This window comes from Schistocerca americana, chromosome 7 (assembly GCF_021461395.2).
Source record: "Schistocerca americana isolate TAMUIC-IGC-003095 chromosome 7, iqSchAmer2.1, whole genome shotgun sequence".
NCBI classification, from domain to species: Eukaryota; Metazoa; Arthropoda; class Insecta; order Orthoptera; family Acrididae; genus Schistocerca; species Schistocerca americana.
Window position 1 is genome coordinate 558,096,237 of NC_060125.1, and position 21,784 is coordinate 558,118,020.

Sequence of the window (21,784 nt, forward strand, 5' to 3'; positions counted from 1 at the left end):
AAGGACGGCGTACAGCGGTCGAGGAGCTCATCGTAAGCTGTAGATATCTGCAGTCTTCGGTACCCGACGCTTGTGGTGGTGTAAAGAGAGACGCCAGTGGGCAATGTGTGGCTGGGAACGAATGATCTGGAGTGACGAATCACGCTGTACCCTGGTGCAATGCAGTGAAACGATTCGAGTTCAACAAACGCCTGTAGGACATTACTTGTCATCATGATTAGTGCCAACAGTAAAGTAGAGAGGAGGTGGAGTTGGGGTATGGGGGTGTTTTTCGTGGTTACAGTGTGGTACCGTTGTTGCTCTTAAGGATCCCTATACTGCGTAGGGTAGAGCAACAGTTTGGAGGCGATGACTATATCAGCTTGGCAATGGAACCCGTCATAAAACAATATCTGTGAGGCAACTGTTTGTTGACAACAGCATTCCTGAAATGGACTGGCCCGCTCAGAATCACGACGAGAACACAAAATAATGCACTTTTGGGATGAATGTGGACTTCGCTCCAGCGTCCGTCATCAGTATCTTCTACGGTTTCGGGTCGCAAGGAAGAATGGGCTGCAATTCCTCCTCAGACATTCAGAAGCACTGAAAGTTTCACCAGCAGAGTTCAAGCAGTCATAAGGAAGAACGATCGACAATCTCCAAATTAATGTCCACCATTAGGCGTCAGGCTACTTTTGATATCTGCCGTCGTGATGCACTACGGAATCCCCGAACTACAGCGCCGTAGTATGTCGCTATATGCGCCAGAACGAAGTGGCCCAACCCACTGACAAAATACGTGCGGGCCGGCCGGTGTGGCCGTGCGGTTAAAGGCGCTTCAGTCTGGAACCGCGTGACCGCTACGGTCGCAGGTTCGAATCCTGCCTCGGGCATGGATGTGTGTGATGTCCTTAGGTTTAATTAGTTCTAAGTTCTAGGCGACTGATGACCTCAGAAGTTAAGTCGCATAGTGCTCAGAGCCAAAATACGTGCGTCAGTTCGTTTCCTGCATTTGAGGGGAATCAACGCTACAACAGACCGCTCTGAGCAGGTTGCAGCGTACGGCAGGAACGCACCATTGTGTGAAACAGTGGTTAGGTGGCGCTAAGCCTACACTGTGGTCAAACGTTTCTAAAAGGTGAACAAAGAAGTGACTGATCGTCTGTCTGTATGCAGACTGAAGCGACGAATGAAAATTCGTACCGAGCTAGGGATTCGAACCTGGTTCTGCTGCTCATTAGTCAGATGCGCTGACCACTTCACCTCCCGGACACAGTGGCTACGCACCACTGCACGGACTACCCTAGCACGCACCCCTCCTCAGTCCAAGTTCCCGTTCACGCCTCAGCTGACTTGGTATTCCCCCTAAATTGGAAAAATATTGCAGTAGCTCTGCAGCTGTATTGGAATAGAGCCACAGCATCGAACGAAACGGAGGGTGTTGCCTGAAACCCAGGCACAAGTGTGTTAATCAAGTGAAGTTACACGGTTCCACAGACTTTTCCAAGTTCCCTGGAACCATATACACTATCTGATCACCTGGCTGAAAATGACTTACAACTTCGTAACGCCCTCCATCGGTAATGCTGGAATTCAATATGGTATTGCCCACCCTTAGCCTCGATGACAGCTTCCTATCTCGAAGGCATACGTTCAGTCTCACAGACACACACACACACACACACACACACACACACACACACACACATTGACTCAAAAAATTAAAGACACCACCAGTATTCCATTCCAGCTCCGAGTGAAGTTTTCAGAATGTTTCCTTCTCGTGAGGAAAACGCAGCATCTGCACGCCCGCTCCTCCTAGAGCCGCTTCCCAGTTATCCTCAAGTAGACACTGATAAAGACAGATGTGTATCAGGCGTGCACAACAGTGGAAAAATTATCACTTAACCAGTAATGGGGAAAACAAAGTTCAAGATATCCGCTCAAGACCACACTCGGTTTCCACGATCGTGTACAGTACCATTATAGTGTGTCAAATAGCGCTGTCAGTAAACACAGGCAGCAATCAGGAATACAAGATTTGTTCATTCTGCTGCCACAGTTCTGGATACTTCAAGCTGTATATAAATCATCACAACGTCGTTTTAACTTTCACTACCAGTCGTATTTATTGAATGTTATTAAGTTCAAAAATGTTCAAATGCGTGTGAAATCTTATGGGACTTAATTGCTAAGGTCATCAGTCCCTAAGCTTACACACTATTTAACCTAAATTATCCTAAGAACAAACACACACACCTATGCCCGAGGGAGGACTCGAACCTCTACCGGGACCAGCCGCACAGTCCATGACTGCAGCGCCTTAGACCGCTCCGCTAACCCCCTCTGTTGTTAAGTGCCTAGAGAATGGTACCTTAAGTTCTTTGGTATTTATTACGTTACAGTGGTATTCTGAAGACCACACACAAGACCTCAAGTACATATCACTTGTTGATGTTCGATGAATGCAGTCGGTAGTGAAAATTAAAGCATTTTCTTAATAGGTGTGGTACTCGCACCTATTCTCCTTGCGGAGAGCAACTCCACGCACACTCGCGTGATGCGGGTGGTCTGCCGTCAGGCGGCGTCAACTTCCTGCACAGGCGTCTGTAGGACAATTACGTCCACAGCAGTTTCCAGGCAGCAAGCTAGCCCAACGACAATGATAACTACGCTGCCATTTATCGCTGGGAACTCAGGATGACACCACTACAGACACATCTCTCGCCGACAAACAGCGTTCCAATCGACAAGAGGAAGTGCAGGCGGCATGGGACTATTTTCCTCCGCAAGTTACGTGGCTGAAAATAGTCCGCGCTGCGCTGCATGGGAACGCCACCACTTTGGGGTCACTTACTGCCTTCAGACTTTGTACACCTCTAGAAGGCCATTAAAGCAACATAACGTGCCAGTAGAAAGGTTCACCATTCCGGCAATTCTGAGAAAATCGCAAGAGAAGTCTTACGTGTCTATTATGTGGCTTATGTAGCTGTGCTTACTTGCCGCACGCTCGAATTCGTGGTGGTCGATTGATTAGCTTTCGAACTTCGTAAAACGAACGTGTATGAGGCCACGGCTCGACTCCCGCTCGAGCTTAATTCTTAATCTAATTTTTTCACCACTGGTCATATTATTTAATTTGTACGACATTTGAGAGGTAATATACTTTGTAAAAATATCACATATATGTCTATGAAGTTTTAGTGAATTTCATGTTATTTGACTACTTACTATTTTCTACTAAAATCCATCGTACGTCATCAATTGTCAGCACATATACACTCCTGGAAATGGAAAAAAGAACACATTGACACCGGTGTGTCAGACCCACCATACTTGCTCCGGACACTGCGAGAGGGCTGTACAAGCAATGATCACACGCACGGCACAGCGGACACACCAGGAACCGCGGTGTTGGCCGTCGAATGGCGCTAGCTGCGTAGCATTTGTGCACCGCCGCCGTCAGTGTCAGCCAGTTTGCCGTGGCATACGGAGCTCCATCGCAGTCTTTAACACTGGTAGCATGCCGCGACAGCGTGGACGTGAACCGTATGTGCAGTTGACGGACTTTGAGCGAGGGCGTATAGTGGGCATGCGGGAGGCCGGGTGGACGTACCGCCGAATTGCTCAACACGTGGGGCGTGAGGTCTCCACAGTACGTCGATGTTGTCGTCAGTGGTCGGCGGAAGGTGCACGTGCCCGTCGACCTGGGACCGGACCGCAGCGACGCACGGATGCACGCCAAGACCGTAGGATCCTACGCAGTGCCGTAGGGGACCGCACCGCCACTTCCCAGCAAATTAGGGACACTGTTGCTCCTGGGGTATCGGCGAGAACCATTCACAACCGTCTCCATGAAGCTGGGCTACGGTCCCGCACACCGTTAGGCCGTCTTCCGCTCACGCCCCAACATCGTGCAGCCCGCCTCCAGTGGTGTCGCGACAGGCGTGAATGGAGGGACGAATGGAGACGTGTCGTCTTCAGCGATGAGAGTCGCTTCTGCCTTGGTGCCAATGATGGTCGTATGCGTGTTTGGCGCCGTGCAGGTGAGCGCCACAATCAGGACTGCATACGACCGAGGCACACAGGGCCAACACCCGGCATCATGGTGTGGGGAGCGATCTCCTACACTGGCCGTACACCACTGGTGATCGTCGAGGGGACACTGAATAGTGCACGGTACATCCAAACCGTCATCGAACCCATCGTTCTACCATTCCTAGACCGGCAAGGGAACTTGCTGTTCCAACAGGACAATGCACGTCCGCATGTATCCCGTGCCACCCAACGTGCTCTAGAAGGTGTAAGTCAACTACCCTGGCCAGCAAGATCTCCGGATCTGTCCCCCATTGAGCATGTTTGGGACTGGATGAAGCGTCGTCTCACGCGGTCTGCACGTCCAGCACGAACGCTGGTCCAACTGAGGCGCCAGGTGGAAATGGCATGGCAAGCCGTTCCACAGGACTACATCCAGCATCTCTACGATCGTCTCCATGGGAGAATAGCAGCCTGCATTGCTGCGAAAGGTGGATATACACTGTACTAGTGCCGACATTGTGCATGCTCTGTTGCCTGTGTCTATGTGCCTGTGGTTCTGTCACTGTGATCATGTCATGTATCTGACCCCAGGAATGTGTCAATAAAGTTTCCCCTTCCTGGGACAATGAATTCACGGTGTTCTTATTTCAATTTCCAGGAGTGTAATTGCGTAACGCATACTTTGCATCCAAACTACTGGATGTCAACGAGGTGTGTTTTCCCTTAGAAACCCTAAACATTCCCTGTAAACAGGCGGAAACTGCCTTCATTCGATTTAATAGATGCCGTTTCAATTTATGTTTCTCATCTCTGTATGACAAATATCATCCTGCAATGTGTGATGTCAAGAGCAGATTCGATGATTAATTGTCCACTACTCTTGTGGTGTGGCATATTGTGACTAACTGTAGTATATTACTGGTTGTAATCCAAGCCCAGCACGAGAGGGCGGCGAAGTCAGGGTTACAAATATCGTATGACAAGAACCGGCACTCCAGTAACACCCCTTTGACGACTATACATGGAACGATTGGGAGGGTCAGTCGCTTTCGTTATCTTGGTGAATGGGTCCACCCCAATGGTAGAGACGGCACCTCCATCTCAGAAACGCGTAACAAACTCAACGCGGCATACCATCTGTCCCACAGTCTGTACAACAAGAAGTGCATCTCAAAGAATGCTAAGTTCTGCCATTACAGAACTGCTGCCAGACCACAGTTTCTGTATGCCCCAGAGACCCTCTTGATGAACAGAAAAGGCACGATGGATGACCTGGAGAAATCCCAAAGACATATTCTCAGAGAAATTCATGGCCCGAGATTGCTCCCAGATGAAACCTACCGATTGAAGTTGAAACGTCCCCTTAGAAAAATTATACATGACTGTGCTTAAACTGACACACAATATTTTTAGCGCAATGCAATCTGACTTTTAATAATCCCTACAAAAGAATGGCCCTGACTAACATTAACCTATACCTTTCACAAATCACTTACCTCACAAAAATCTTCGTTACTCGAACTACTGCAATACAGCGAGCGCCACTACTGCCAGCTAAATAAAAGATGCGAACTACTGAGGGCACTAACTACTGATAGGCATAGTTAGCAAATGAAAGATTTTGATAGAGAACAAAAAATGTATTTACCTTAATAGTGTTGAAATATATATATCAGTTCATGATATCCAGTCTTATAAATTTACTGTCTCTGTCCAGATCATCCGCTCTCAAAACTCCGCCATCTCACTCCCCACATCCACCACTGCTGGCGCCTCACCTCCAACTGCGCAACGCTAGGCGCTGTTAACAACCAACTGCCCAACACTACAATAGCCAACAACAATGCAAACCAGCCACAGACTGCACACAGCACAGCCAGTGCTTTTCATACAGAGCGCTACGTGGCGTTACCAATATAAAAACCTAAACAGCTTACTTACAAAGTCTAATTCTGAACTGATCAACAGTCAGTATCAGCCAAAACCAGTATGTGACGTAGGAGGCTCAAGTTCTATGGGCACCTACAACGAATGAACAACAATAGGCTTACCAAGAAGATCTTACCATTGGTTAAAAGCTACAAGGCTGGAAGACTGTGGATTAATGAAGCACTAAAGGACTTCGATTCGGCTGGGATGTCTGAACTGGAAGTAGAAGATCGTTCCAAATTTTGTGCTATGACAGAGTCTTGGACCCCACCACCTAGAGTCCCTAAACGTCGGAAGCCCCTTTCACAGGAGAGGAAGGAGAGATTATCAGCAGGGCCCAAGAGATAGTGGGAACGGAAGAGAGCATCGAAGAAGAACTAGTCAAAGCGCTCCTTAGTGGCGTTAAATCAATAATAATTACTGGTTGTGAATAACGTCGTTCGCTTCGTTATTTATCGAGGTTTGTCTTGGCCTTTTCAAGCCTGTCCCTCGTCCTTAGTTCAAATACCTCTGAGCATTATGGGGCTTAACTTCTAAGGTCATCAGTCCCCTAGAACTTAGAACTACTTAAACCTAACTAACCTAAGGACATCACACACAACCATGCCCGAGGCAGGATTCGAACCTGCGACCGTAGCGGTCGCGCGGTTCCAAACTGTGGCGCCTAGAACCGCTCAGCCACTCTGGCCGGCTCCTCGTTCTTGAAAATTTACTTAAAAATAATAAATAGGCAAATAACATATGAAATTCACTACGACTTCATGAAAATGTGTGTGGGATTTTCTTTTTCGATATATTACCTTTCAAATGTCATATAAATTAAATAAAGTGACCAGTGATGGCAGAAATAGATTAAAAAATAAGTGACAGATGGATTCGGACCGTCGTCTCGTGCCCGACCTACTTGATAAGCGCGACCTCCAACCATTTTTTTAACTTGATTTATTCACATCAACGATATTACACAGCTCGACCACGTAAACAATGTTAAACTCAAACCATTAAAGTGAAAGTCGTTCGAGAGTGGCCAACAGGAGACTGAACTACATTTTAGAGACGTACAAGAGATTCATTATTCACTTCATTACTTCATTGTAATATGTAATCGCTGCAGGAGATGTACAGCTCCAGGCTTCTTCTTACGAAGGACGGCCGTCGATCAGGTGGTTCAAATGGCTCTGAGCACTATGGGACTTAACTTCTGAGGTCATCAGTCCCCTAGAACTTAGAACTACTTAAACCTAACTAACCTAAGGACATCACACACACCCATTCCCGAGGCAGGATTCGAACCTGCGACCGTAGCGGTCGCGCAGTTGCAGACTGTAGCACCTAGAACCGCTCGGCCACCCCGGCCGGCTCGATCAGGTGGGTGTTATATCCGCGTGAAGTGTAGCCACAGCCGTCTACGCTCGCCTCCGCTGCTTGAGAAATGCCAGGTCTGTGACTGCTTCAAGTTGCGCTCCTCGAAGGGTAGTTCCTTGGTTTTCCGTTTCGTGCCAGGTGTCACCACAATTACTTCTGACGGCCGGCATCTTCGCACAGATACATTAGTTACATAACAGCCACGTAAAACTTCTCTTGCGATTTTCTCGGGATTGCCAGAGTATTGCACCTTCTACGTGCACATTATGTTGTTTTAACGGTCTACTGAAGGCGCGCGCAGTTTGGAAGTCCTTGATTCCTGCGTCGAGTCCTCCCCATGTTAGTAGGACTTGGGCCGGCATGCGGCTTCCCAACAGTTGTTGATCGTCAGAATTTGCTGCAGGCAACTGAATCGACTGGTCCGCTGTCCCTCATTTTGAGTACACTCCCGACCAGCGAGTGTCGACCATGGCCCTTCGTGGACGGGTCTTACCGCAGCGGACACCGACTTCCAGACGTAGCTATCTCGCTACGTCTCACTGTGCTAGGGCTTCATCATGAGACTTCCCACGGAGCTACTTGATAGTGTTATCTCTTCCTGTGACTCACATAAGTTCTGTACAATAACCTGTGGTGTTAATTCCCTCTAATGAAACGAAACGCAATGATTTCCAGGACCGTCGAAAGAAAATAGAACGAAATCCGAAACTGGGAACAAAATCTAACTCATACGTACAGGCAGTCATCTAGACCGAAGAACTAAAAGAAATTTCAATGAAAATCTTAAAATTCCCAGGAAACTTTCTTTCAACTAATTGCCTAAACTGTCAGAATTTCATCTTTAATATAAACATAAAAGCTTCTTATCTGCAACACGAATGCATGTGGAAGAGTCCTGCAGTGTTTTTAAACGAAATTTCGGTGCAGTAAAGCAGTGCTTGATTGAAAACTGCATCATCTTTACTTTTATTTGTTCTGGGTGAATGTAGGCATAATGCTACTCAGGCAGAGGAACTCTACAGAGAGCGATGGCCTGACAAGAAAACATTATTGGCGTTACTGTTCTGATAAGTTATATTCTCCGTGAGTGAGCAGCATTTCTACTCTCTCTTCAGTGGTGTACATTGTACTCACGGAAAGCTTCGACTGAAAAGGTTGACTGAATCACCGGTGTGCATTTTCCTCGTGTTCCCATTTGTTTACTGTCAACTATAGCAACTGGGCGACTTACGTTGTCCCAGGTTATCTGCGCTGTGTGCTACTAGAGGAGAGAGTCAAAGTCAGTTTTGTGTTACGTTTTCAATAACGTCATATTGATGTGAATGCTACACCTCCCCACTGATAGCAAAGAAGCTAAAAAATTTATTTCTATTCCTTTCTTGGGCAATATATCGTATAGGATAAAACGTCTTCTAATGAAAAAATATAACTGTAACGTCTCCTTCTCTACAGATAACAGTTTAAAGAGAAATCTTGTACATTCAGTAGAGATCGCCGGCGACTGGTTTTCCAATTCAGGGGTTTACAAACTAACCTGTAACAACTGTCCTTCATATTATATTGGTCAAACAGGCAGAGCTGTAAAAACAAGATATAAAGAACACCTATTAGGTAAAAAAGGAGCGAATATACACAATTCTACTTTTGCTGAACACCTCCTGATAGCCAGTCATACGCCAAAACATTTAGAAGACACTGTTATCCTACACAGAGAAGACAAAGGGCGTAGATTAGCTCTGTGGGAAGAGTTACAAATTTTCAAACATCTTGAGCTCAAGGCCGGTAATATACTGAACGACCAGTTGAACCTTGCTTGTAGACAATGTTTCGAAGGCTTTAAACCTGTACTGTTTACGGTATAACATTAATGCTGGTAACCTTAGTGGTTTATTTCCTCAGGAAGCTATGATGCACCTTCAGTGCTTTAAGCTCACTACCCCTTATGTAATGGTGGTTTTGTCACGATGTATGTTTGCTACTACATCGGTCCTTATGTGATTTTGCCTGGCTCTAAAATTTTCGTTTTCCCTGTGAATGTGTATTAACAGGATCGTGTACCAGTGTTCGTATTTCTTTCTTGACAAGAGCCATTATTGTCAATTTTAAAGTTCTGACTTGTATACCGTTTGTGGGCTTCACTAATATAGTAATGAAAATTTTTTATATTTTGGCTGTATATGCCACTGGGCGTAAGTTTCTCGGCGTAAGCGCCACCTGCTTTTCTGATGTATAACTACATTATTTGTACCAACGCTCCCATACTGTTATAACGGGAGTGTTAATTTTCTTCCTTTTTTATTGTTACTTTACCTAAGGACGTTATTAATACTGATAATTTACACGTTGCCCTTGTACGCCAATCGGCACATGTTTCTCGGCACGAGCGCCAACAGCCCTGTTTTCAGAGTAACTACGCTCGCCGATTACACTCAGTCGGTTGTGAGCTCTGCAAGATCCATGAGCTATTTCATATTTACGTGACAAACACTAATTCTAGGACTATATTTTATTTTTGACACATGGATCTATGCCGACAACTATAAAACGGCGATGGTACATTAGTCCTTACTAATGTAAAATTGTAAGTACCAGTCGTCGTTATCATGCTTCTGTAATACAAGAGTTCTCTAATTTGTGTTAAAATTTATTCTTGGCTTAAAAGTTTCAGACTCACACACGCACAGTGAACATTCGCGCGCCGGAGGTCATCGCCATCAGTGTCTCGTGTGTGTGCCTTCGTTTGTGTTTAGTGTTTGTTCGCGGTCACGCCACCACTGTTCACGTGTGCCGTCGCCATCATCCATGTTATGTGCGCCGTGTCAACTAGTGTCAGTGATGTTTTCTCGTCCAGCGTGAACGGCTCCATGTCTTTTTTTTTGTTTTTTAGTGTCTACATTGTTTTGCCCGCCGTTTTGATTGTATTCTCTGTGCCCCCTCTATGTATTACTTACTGTAAACCTCAAGGCTGAAGAGCGGCGTACTCAGCTGCTGACAGCCCGCCTTGTGTAAGGTGATAAAAATCACAATAAAGAAAAAAAAAAAGTTTAATACTTTTCTAATGTAAGCTATGATGTTCATTGTCCTTAGGCTACCTTCTGAAGAAGACAAATTTATATTTGTCGAAACCTAGGTAAAGAATTTCTTTATCCATTGCAGCTGGTCGGCTGTTTATAATTTTATTACGTGAAACAGTTGCTGTTGAACAGCTATGTTTAAAATATATATAAAAAAATACACTGTGGTACGTTTTTGAGCAGGTCGTAAGGAGAGGAAGCGGATTACCGGACAAAAAATACAGGATGTTACTCGTATTTAAAAAATATATACTGGTGATCATATCTTCGTAACGAAGAAAGTTACAAGAAAGGCTGGTTAATGTCTCTCTAGTAGGCAAACAACAGTTACTGCTTACTTTATTTTTGGTACTGGGCAAAAATTATTTAAGTGGTCAAGACGAAAAAGAAACGCACCACAAAGGAATTATCCGAATGATACGGAAATCGGTAAATGTTACGTAAATGTAGAGAAAAATAAATGATTACCATTCAAAAAGCTGGATGATTGAAAGAGAAAGAGCTTCACAAATTGAGCTAGTCGATAACGCGTTGGTCCATATCTGGCCCTTATGCGAGCAGTTATTCGGCTTGGCACCGATTGACAGAGTTGCTGGATGCCCTCCTGAGGTATGTCGCGCCAAATTATGTCCAATTAGACACTCAAATCTCGAGCGGGTTGGAGGGCACTTTCCATAATGCTCCAAACGTTCTTAATTTGGGAGAGATCCGGCAAACTTGCTGGCCAAAGTAGGGTTTAGCAAGCAGAAAGAAAAGCAGTAGAAACGCTAGCCGTGTGCGAGCGCGATTATCTTGCTGAAATGTAAGTCAAGGATGGCTGGTTGGATTGTTTTTGGGGGAGGAGACCAAACAGCGATGTCATCGCTCTCATCAGATTAGGGAAGGAAGTGGGTCGTTGTGGTGTGCGTACTGTAAGACCTTCAGTACACACACCATCAGATTATTTGACTTGTCGCTCTAACGAAGTAGGCGAGTGTCAGCAATATGTCTCGTGGTCTTATCGTGGCGTGTTTATCGTCTGCCGTTAGGTCAGACGATAGAAATGCCACTTGCACGCTCAGAGTAGCAGATTGACAGTGACCAACTTTAAACACAACTTGATTAATTTTCACACACATTTATTAAAATAATAACAAGCATAAAAATTACTTAACTTGGTTTTGGATGCTATTTACAATTGACAATCTGAAGTTCCCTTGGTACTGGTACGTTAATCTTATTCTCACATATATCTCTGATACTTAACAAAAGTGTGTATACGTTTATCTTTATGGCTATGTACAGGAATATGGTAATCTTATTAGGCGCAGACTGAAACTTGACTATAAAATGGTACAGACAAATGTAGAACTCGTACAGAATGGTACAGACAAATGCAGACTGACTAATCGGAGGTCTGTACACTCGTTATAATACCTCGCGCGTTCATGTATCACTGCCCGAGTGTGATCCGCGAGGAGAAAAGGTTCTACATTAGCAGCAATCTCATTGGCTGCGTTACATATTAATACGCAAATCGGCGGAAGCAGAATTTGGTCCGTCTCTATGGCAGCGCCATCTCGTAGTGCGGAGACGGACGGGCGCTGCGCCTGCGCTGTTGTGCTTAGCGGGGCGCGCTCTAGTGGGAAGTTGTGTATGTGCTGACTACGCGTAACTATGTACACAACAGCCGTGCCCTTTCAAAGGAACCATCCCGGCATTTGCCTGGAGCGATTTAGGGAAATCGAGGAAAACCTAAATCAGGATGGCCGGACGTGGGATTGAACCGTCGTCCTCCTGAATGCGAAAGGATGGTTGGCCATGTAGGCAACAAAACGGCGCGTAAATTGTCGTCGGAGTACCGCTCTGGTGTAAGAGCCCCGCTGACGACAACCAAACGGCTGTGAGCACGTGTTCGCTAGTCATCGGGGTTCAGTTCGAAGTGGGACTCATCACGGAATACAATTCAGTTCCATTCAATGAGATTCCAGGTATTTCCTACAGGGTGTCCAGAAAAGGACTCCCTGATTTCAAAATTAAATACCTCGAAAACAAAGATCGATAGAGGAATGCAGTAAACGGTGTGTTTATTGTAAAAGCTGTAAGAAGTTTATACAGCAATTTGAAATAATAGTTGCAAAAGCTGCTAACAGATGGCGCTGTACGCTGTACAGCTCATATCAGCATACATAAGTGAAATAATCGTATGAAAACAATCTTTGCAAACAATCACATCACAATGTTTTCAAAATGTTCACCATTGGCACTACAGAGGTGGCGCCAACGAAGAATCGATTCAAGCTCCTTCAGCGTGGCGGGATGCTTCGGGTAGACCATGTCTTTCACTGTGCCCCACAAAAAAAAGTCACAGGGAGTCAAATCCGGTGAATATGGAGGCCAATCCATGCCTGCACCAGTAAATTTGGGATATTCCAAAGAAATGACTCGATTCCCGAAGTGTTCCTCAAGAAAGCGAAACACTTGTTCGGTCTGATGTGGTCGGGCTCCATCTTGCATAAACCATTCAGTACCTGGTCGATCCTCTAACGCTTGCTGTGTGGCGACAAATTGTTCCAAAATTGCAACGTGTTCATCTGTAAACCAGATGCAGCCAACATCAAATCCTGCACTATCAATCATTGTGAGCATCTGATTAGCAAAGGCAACCCTTTGTTGCACAGCTCGTACGGGTATGGCCTGGTGCGTTTGAATTTGGAATGGAAACATGTGTAGGCTCTTTCTCAGTATTTTCTGCGCGCTGGAACGCTTCAAACCAGTCTCAGATGTAATTCTACGGACGGATGACATTGGATTTCGCTGAATAATTCCAGAAACTGTGGCGATATTTTCAGGCGTCACTGCGGTTTGCTTGCGGCCAACATGCCCCACTAGATCATCAGTTACGCTGCCTGTTCGTTGAAATTTTGCGAAGAGCGTACGAATGGTTTTCGCATCGGGTCCTTTTGGAACATTAAATCGTGCTTGAAAACTTCGCCTTGTTGCCGTAGGACTCTCGTCTAACCTGTGGTACTCTAGCACCAGAAAAACGCGTTATTCAATGGAGTACACGGTTTTAATCTCTTCCTTCGGTACGCTAACCTCCTTTCACGTTTCAATAGTGGAACTGATCGCTCTGGGCTTCGGATCACTATTTATACTAGGCATTACGTATGGCGATTACAGCGCCATCTGTTAGCAGCTTTTGTAACTATTATTTCAAATGGTTCAAATGGCTCTGAGCACTATGGGACTCAACTGCTGAGGTCATTAGTCCCCTAGAACTTAGAACTAGTTAAACCTAACTAACCGAAGGACATCACAAAATCCATGCCCGAGGCAGGATTCGAACCTGCGACCGTAGCGGTCTTGCGGTTCCAGACTGCAGCGCCTTTAACCGCACGGCCACTTCGGCCGGCAACTATTATTTCAAACTGCTGTATAAACTTCTTACAGCTTTCACAATAAACATACCGTTTACTGCATTCTTCTATCGATCTTTGTTTTCGAGATATTTAATTTTGAAATTAGGGAGTCCTTTTCTGGACACCCTGTATATGAGGAGCGTAAGAGACGGTTCGTTATTCGTTGTTCACTAAGAATGGCCACACCGGTGCTGCTGTCTGCCCTGCAGTAGATGCTCCGAGTTATATCGACCATTTAACGTCTTACATGAGCCTTAATTAGCTCTCGTTCCTCGTTACTTCAGCTGACGCAGCGGAATGTTGCTTTCCTCCAGAGGCAGCAGGATAAGATAACCGAGGAGAAAGCAGGAGAGCTATAACACAGAGTCGAGGCGATGCTTTTCACTGCGGCCGCGGGGCATTTGCTGTCCGCGCACGGAGAAGTAGAACGGCGTCCACTCCGCGGCGGGGAAAGTGCAGCGAGGGAGTAGACCACTTACACGGGCGACAGGAGCCGACTGGAGGCTGCAGAACCGGCGGCGACCGCTGTCACCTCAGCTGCCTCGGCAGTCTGTTTTACTCGGTCACATCCTCCGTGTGAGGCGTATAGTGCTCGTCGATCGTGTGGCCAGGTCGCTGGCTCCCAAAAGGCAACCTGTCTTCTCAAAACCTCATCAGTGAGCAATGAAACTCCGTCAGGGTAACAGACATCGCTCTTTATTCGCACGAAGTAATGGCCGCTATCGACAGAGGATCTCAAGTTGATTCCGTATCTCTAGATTTCCGGAAAGCTTTTGACACCGTTCCTCACAAGCGACTTCTAATCAAACTGCGGGCCTATGGGGCATCGTCTCAGTTGTGCGACTGGATTCGTGATTTCCTGTCAGGAAGGTCGCAGTTCGTAGTAATAGACGGCAAATCGTCAAGTAAAACTGAAGTGATATCAGGTGTTCCCCAGGGAAGCGTCCTGGGACCTCTGCTGTTCCTGATCTATATAAATGACCCTGAAATGACCCAGGTCATTTATATAGATCAGGAACAGCAGAGGTCCCAGGACGCTTCCCTGGGGAACACCTGATATCACTTCAGTTTTACTTGACGATTTGCCGTCTATTACTACGAACTGAGACCTTCCTGAGCAGTTCTCTTAGGTTGTTCGCAGATGATGCTGTAATTTACCGTCTAGTAAGGTCATCCGAAGACCAGTATCAGTTGCAAAGCGATTTAGAAAAGATTGCTGTATGGTGTGGCAGGTGACATTTGACGCTAAATAACGAAAAGTGTGTGGTGATCCACATGAGTTCCAAAAGAAATCCGTTGGAATTCGATTACTCGATAAATAGTACAATTCTCAAGGCTGTCAATTCAACTAAGTACCTGGGTGTTGAAATTACGAAGAACTTCAGTTGGAAAGACCACAAAGATAATATTGTGGGGAAGGTGAGTCAAAGGTTGCGTTTCATTGGCAGGACACTTAGAAGATGCAACAAGTCCACTAAAGAGACAGCTTACACTACACTCGTTCGCCCTCTGTTAGAATATTGCTGCGCGGTATGGAATCCTTACCAAGTGGGATTGACGGAGGACATCGAAAGGGTGCAAAAAAGGGCAGCTCGTTTTGTATTATCACGTAATAGGGGAGAGAGTGTGACAGATTTGATACGCGAGTTGGGATGGAAGTCATTAAAGCAAAGACGTCTTTCGTCGCGGCGAGGTCTATTTACGAAATTTCAGTCGCCAACTTTCTCTTCCGAATGCGAAAATATTTTGTTGAGCTCAACCTACATAGGTAGGAATGATCATCAAAACAAAATAAGAGAAATCAGAGCTCGAACAGAAAGGTTTAGGTGTTCGTTTTTCCCGCGCGCTGTTCGGGAGTGGAATGGTAGAGAGATAGTATGATTGAGATTCGATGAACCCTCTGCCAAGCACTTAAATGTGAATTGCAGAGCAATCATGCAGGTGTAGATGTACATCTACATGTTCGTAGCAGAAGTTAGTTGCATTTATGATGCGACTTTGTTGGCCGGCAGAGTGACATTAGGTAATATTAAGGTTCGATTTTTTTAAAAAATGTGGATCGGTTGATTTCAGTCATAGATAATAATATGTGAAATAATATGTCAACTCACACCCTAATGAAAATAAAACTTAGAAAAATGATTAAAATCGGTAAGGTAGATACAGTGCGCCATGACATGGAGCTGTAATAACTCAGAGAAGTTTTAGATACGATAGATCTACACGTGTTGTGTTTGTAGGAATTATATTCCTGAAATGAGACATTATCCCACATGTCAGGTGGGGCACAGATGATAGCATCAGCAAGTCATCCAATAGACGACATTGTGATTCTGGATAAGAGCATAATAGTGACAAAGATACATCAACCGTATGAAGAAAAAGCGTGCATCCCAAACTCAAACTGCAGATGAGTGGGCAGACGTCACCTAGCGCATTGGATGTAGAGAGCTTAAATAGAGAGAGAGAGAGAGAGAGAGAGAGAGAGAGAGAGAGAGAGACAGACAGACAGAGAGAGAGACAGAGAGGTGCAATTCTGATATTGACGCTGATTGGCTGAGAGCTCCGAACGTCACTTTATAGTTGCCTTGTGTTAACTGTGTTTTCCCTGGCCTAATATATTTACGGGTAGAAATATAGTAAGCCTTTGTCCACTTCTGTGTTCCCTTGTCGGCTCATTTTATGTGATGTAATCTTGAAATCAAGGGCAAACTACAGTCGTAATTTTTCCCGCGGGCATGCAGCTTTACTGTATGGTTAAATGATGATGGCGTCCTCTTGGGTAAAATATTCCGGAGGTAAAATAGTCCCCCATTCGGATCTCCGGGCGGGTACTACTCAAGAGGACGTCGTTATCAGGAGAAAGAAAACTGGCGTTCTACGGATCGAAGCGTGGAATGTCAGAACCCTTAATCGGGCAGGTAGGTTAGAAAATTTGAAAAGGGAAATGGATAGGTTAAAGTTAGATATAGTGGGAATTAGTGAAGTTCGGTGGCAGGAGGTTGGTTCGGAGCACTATGGGACAGAACTGCTGAGGTCATCAGTCCCCTATAACATAGAACTACTTAAACCTAACTAACCTAAGAACATCACACACATCCATGCCCGAGACAGGATACGAACCTGCGACCGTAGCGGTCGCGCGGTTCCGGACTGTAGCGCCTAGAACCGCTTGCCCACACCGGCCGGCAGGTGGCAGGAGGAACAAGACTTTTGGTCAGGTGAATACTGGGTTATAAATACAAAATCAAATAGGGGTAATGCAGGAGTAGGTTTAATAATGAATAAAAAAATAGGAGTGCGGGTAAGCTACTACAAACAGCATAGTGAACACACTATTGTGGCCAAGATAGACACGAAGCCCACGCCTACTACAGTAGTACAAGTTTATATGCCAACTAGCTCTGCAGATGACGAAGAAATTGATGAAATGTATGATGAGATAAAGGAAATTATTCAGGTAGTGAAGGGAGACGAAAATTTAATAGTCATGGGTGACTGGAATTCGTCAGTAGGAAAAGGAAGAGAAGGAAACATAGTAGGTGAATAAGGATTGGGGCTAAGAAATGAAAGAGGAAGCCGCCTGGTAGAATTTTGCACAGAGCACATCATAATCATAACTAACACTTGGTTTAAGAATCATGAAAGAAGGTTGTATACATGGAAGAACCCTGGAGATACTAAAAGGTATCAGATAGATTATATAATGGTAAGACAGAGATTTAGGAACCAGGTTTTAAATTGTAAGACATTTCCAGGGGCTGATGTGGACTCTGACCACAATTTATTGGTTATGACCTGTAGATTAAAACTGAAGAAACTGCAAAAAGGTGGGACTTTAAGGAGATGGAACCTGGATAAAATGACTAAACCAGAGGTTGTACAGAATTTCAGGGAGAGCATAAGGGAACAATTGAGAGGAATGGGGGAAAAAAGTACAGTAGAAGAAGAATGGGTGATTCAGAGGGATGAAGTAGTGAAGGCAGCAGAGGATCAAGTAGGTAAAAAGACGAGGGCTAGTAGAAATCCTTGGGTAACAGAAGAAATATTGAATTGATGAAAGGAGAAAACATAAAAATGCAGTAAATGAAGCAGGCAAAAAGGAATGCAAACGTCTCAAAAATGAGATCGACAGGAAGTGCATAATGGCTAAGCAGGGGTGGCTAGAGGACAAATGTAAGGATGTAGAGGCTTGTCTCACTAGGGGTAAGATAGATACTGCCTACAGGAAAATTGAAGAGACCTTTGGAGAAAAGAGAGCCACTTGTATGAATATCAAGAGCTCAGATGTAAACCCAGTTCTAAGCAAAGGAGGGAAAGCAGAAAAGTGGAAGGAGTATATAGAGGGTCTATACAAGGGTGATGTACTGGAGGACAATATTATGGAAATGGAAGAGGACATAGAGGAAGATGAAATGGGAGATACGATACTGCGTGAAGAGTTTGACAGAGCACTGAAAGACCTGAGTCGAAATAAGGCCCCAGGAGTAGACAACATTCCATTGGAAATACTGACGGCCTTGGGAGAGCCAGTTCTGACAAAACTACCATCTGGTGAGCAAGATGTATGAGACAGGCGAAATATCCTCAGACTTCAAGAAGAATATAATAATTCCAATCCCAAAGAAAGCAGGTGTCGACAGATGTGAGAATTACCGAACTATCAGTTTAATAAGTCACAGCTGCAAAATACTAACGCGAATTCTTTACAGACGAATGGAAAAAATGGTAGATGCCACCTTCTGGGAAGATCAGTTTGGATTCCGTAGAAATGATGGAACACGTGAGGCAATAATGACACTACGACTTATCTTAGAAGAAAGATTAAGGAAAGGCAAACCTACGTTTCTAGCATTTGTAGACCTAGAGAAAGCTTTTAACAATGTTGACTGGAATACTCTCTTCCAAATTCTGAAGGTGACAGGGGTAAAATACAGGGAGTGAACGGCTATTTACAATCTGTAGAGAAACCAGATGGCAGTTATAAGAGTCGAGGGGCATGCATGGGAAGCAGCGGTTGGGAAGGGAGTGAGACAGGGTTGTAGCCTCTCCCCGATATTATTCAATCTGTATATTGAGCAAGCAATAAAGGAAACAAAAGAAAAATTCGGAGTAGGTATTAAAATCCATGGAGAAGCAATAAAAACTCTGAGGTTCGTCGATGACATTGTAATTCTGTCAGAGACAGCAAAGGACTTTGAAGAGCAGTTGAACGGAATGGACAGTGTCCTGAAAGGAGGATATAAGATGAACATCAAGAAAAGCAAAACGAGGATAATGGAATGTAGTCGAATTAAGTCGGGTGATGCTGAGGGAATTAGATTAGGAAATAAGGCAGTTAAAGTAGTAAAGGAGTTTTGCTATTTAGGGAGCAAAATAACTGATGATGGTCGAAGTAGAGAGGATATAAAATGTAGACTGGCAATGGCAAGGAAAGCGTTTCTGAAGAAGAGAAATTTGTTAACATCGAGTATAGATTTAAGTGTGAGGAAGTCTTTTCTGAAAGCATTTGTATGGAGTGTAGCCATGTATGGAAGTGAAACATGGACGATAAATAGTTTGGACAAGAAGAGAATAGAAGCTTTCGAAATGTGGTGCTACAGAAGAATGTTGAAGATTAGATGGGTAGATCACATAACTAATGAGGAGGTATTGAATAGAATTGGGGAGAAGAGGAGTTTGTGGCACAATTTGACAAGAAGAAGGGACCGGTTTGTGGGACATGTTCTGAGGCATCAAGGGATCACAAATTTAGCATTGGAGGGCAGCGTGGAGAGTAAAAATCGTAGAGGGAGACCAAGAGATGAATATACTAAGCAGATTCAGAAGGATGTAGGTTGCAGTAAGTACTGGGAGATGAAGAAGCTTGCACAGGATGGAGTAGCATGGAGAGCTGCATCAAACCATTCTCCGGACTGAAGACCACAACAACAACAACAACAACAACAAATGTTGAAAAAAAAGTCATGCTGTAAGTCTGCGGTATAGATTGTGTCATCAGATTTTCTCCCCAATTTTTGTAGAGTACATGTTGATTGATGAGGGATACAGAGAATGTGGTGTCACCGCCAGACACCACACTTGCTAGGTGGTAGCTTTTAAATCGGCCGCGGTCCGCTAGTATACGACGGACCCGCGTGTCGCCACTGTCAGTAATTACAGACCGAGCGCCGCCACACGGCCGGTCTAGAGAGACTGACTAGCCCTCGCCCTAGTTGTACGGACGACTTAGCTAGCGATGCAACACTGACGAAGCCTCGTTTATTTGCAGAGAAGATAGTTAGAATAGCCTTCAGCTAAGTTCAAATTCAAATGGCTCTGAGCACTATGGGACTTAACTTCTAAGATCATTAGTCCCCTAGAACTTAGAACTACTTAAACTTAACTAACCTAAGGACATCACACACACCCATGCCCGAGGCAGGATTCGAACCAGCGACCGTAGCGGTCGCGCGGTTTCAGACTGTAGCGCCTTTAACCGCTTGGCCACCCCGGCCGGCCCTTCAGCTAAGTCAATGGCTACGACCTCGCAAGGCGCCATAGCAATTGATAGTTATCGTATGAAGCATGTCTCATCAAGAACGATGTATACAAATGATGGATTAAAGTTAAGTATTCCAGCAGCTACGTACTTTTCTTTATAGCATTCATTATGTATCCTGTTTCAGACCTCACGCCAGCCTGCGTGATTTTAAGCGCGTGCCTTTCGGTTACCCGTCACTGTGGACTGGGTGTCTTGTCAGTCCACAACAGAGAAAATTCAGGTTGTTCCGCTATTGACCGTAAAACTGTAGTGAAGTTAGGTTTGTAACGCTAATATTTCCAGAGACCTCATGTTCAATGCTCAATCTATTGCACTCCTTTTTAGTCAGTTAACGGTTCATCCACTTCTGGTTCTGATTTGCTAATGTAAAAAATTCAATTCGCACCATTTAAGGTATATTTATAGTAACACATACAATTTACAAAATGTATATTATTTATTTATGGCCTGACTTTTTAATTCCTGTATAGTGACATTCAGAGGGCAAATTATTGGTTATGGTCAATGAAGAGCGGTGAACATAAATTTGACGATGGAAATTTTGCTAGCGTGTACAGCAAGAATAGCATTTCAACGTAGACTACATTTTAAACAGTACCAGTATATATGCCAAGAACTGGTGCAAGGCTGGTAGCACCACTGGACCATCATCTCTTGAAACAAGGCAAGCAATGTCCGCAGAAAGCAACTTTTAATCAAAACTCAAGTAGGTAGAGGGCTACTTATGTAAAGTACAGTGCCCTAAGAATTAACTAGGTGTGTATATGAATATTGAGAGATGAGTCTGATATTTCGTTCCTCATTTTCAGATGCTATTCCATCGAATTTGCGAGGAAGCCCACCATACTTGTGTACGTATCAAGCATCAACAGGTGAGCACCCCGAAAGCCGCAAGGAGTGTTACGAACATGCTGCCCTCCAAATTGACATTCAGGGAAACGTAGACACACAAGCGAATATGGTTGAAGGGATATTATTCCATAATTTAGAACAATTTGAAACCAAATTCAGTGAGTGTGAGAAGCCCGACGCCTTGGTTGTAAACAAATCGGGCGGTGTGAGCCTAGTGTTGCAAAATCGTAATCATCTCCCAAAGGGCTGCCTGTTACACAGTTATAAGCAATGGTTTATTGCTCAATGTGTTCATTAATGATGCTAAAGTGAAATGTGTTGGAAACACGAACTTTCCCATTAACTAAATAACACATGGGTGATTTGTGACGTTCTTCTCCTTCCTTCTTCCTTCTTTCTTGTTCTTCTTCTTCAGTCTTTCGACTGGTTGGCCGCTGTCTCCCGGGACCTATTCTGAGCAAACGTCTTCATTCCTGTGTAATTAGAGACTCCTGCATTATATATAGCTTGTTTTAAAAATGCCAGTCGCAGTCTTCCAGGTATATCTCTCCTTGTAGTGTTCCTTGTGGAACACTCACACCAATCTAGTTGTGTCGTAT

General features: G+C 44.7%; 1 protein-coding gene across 1 annotated transcript in view; it reads right to left on the reverse strand.

Annotated features, from left to right (window-relative positions):
* Positions 1-21,784, reverse strand: part of LOC124623087 — a 398,296-nt gene that overhangs the window by 57,917 nt on the left and 318,595 nt on the right. The window lies entirely within an intron of this gene.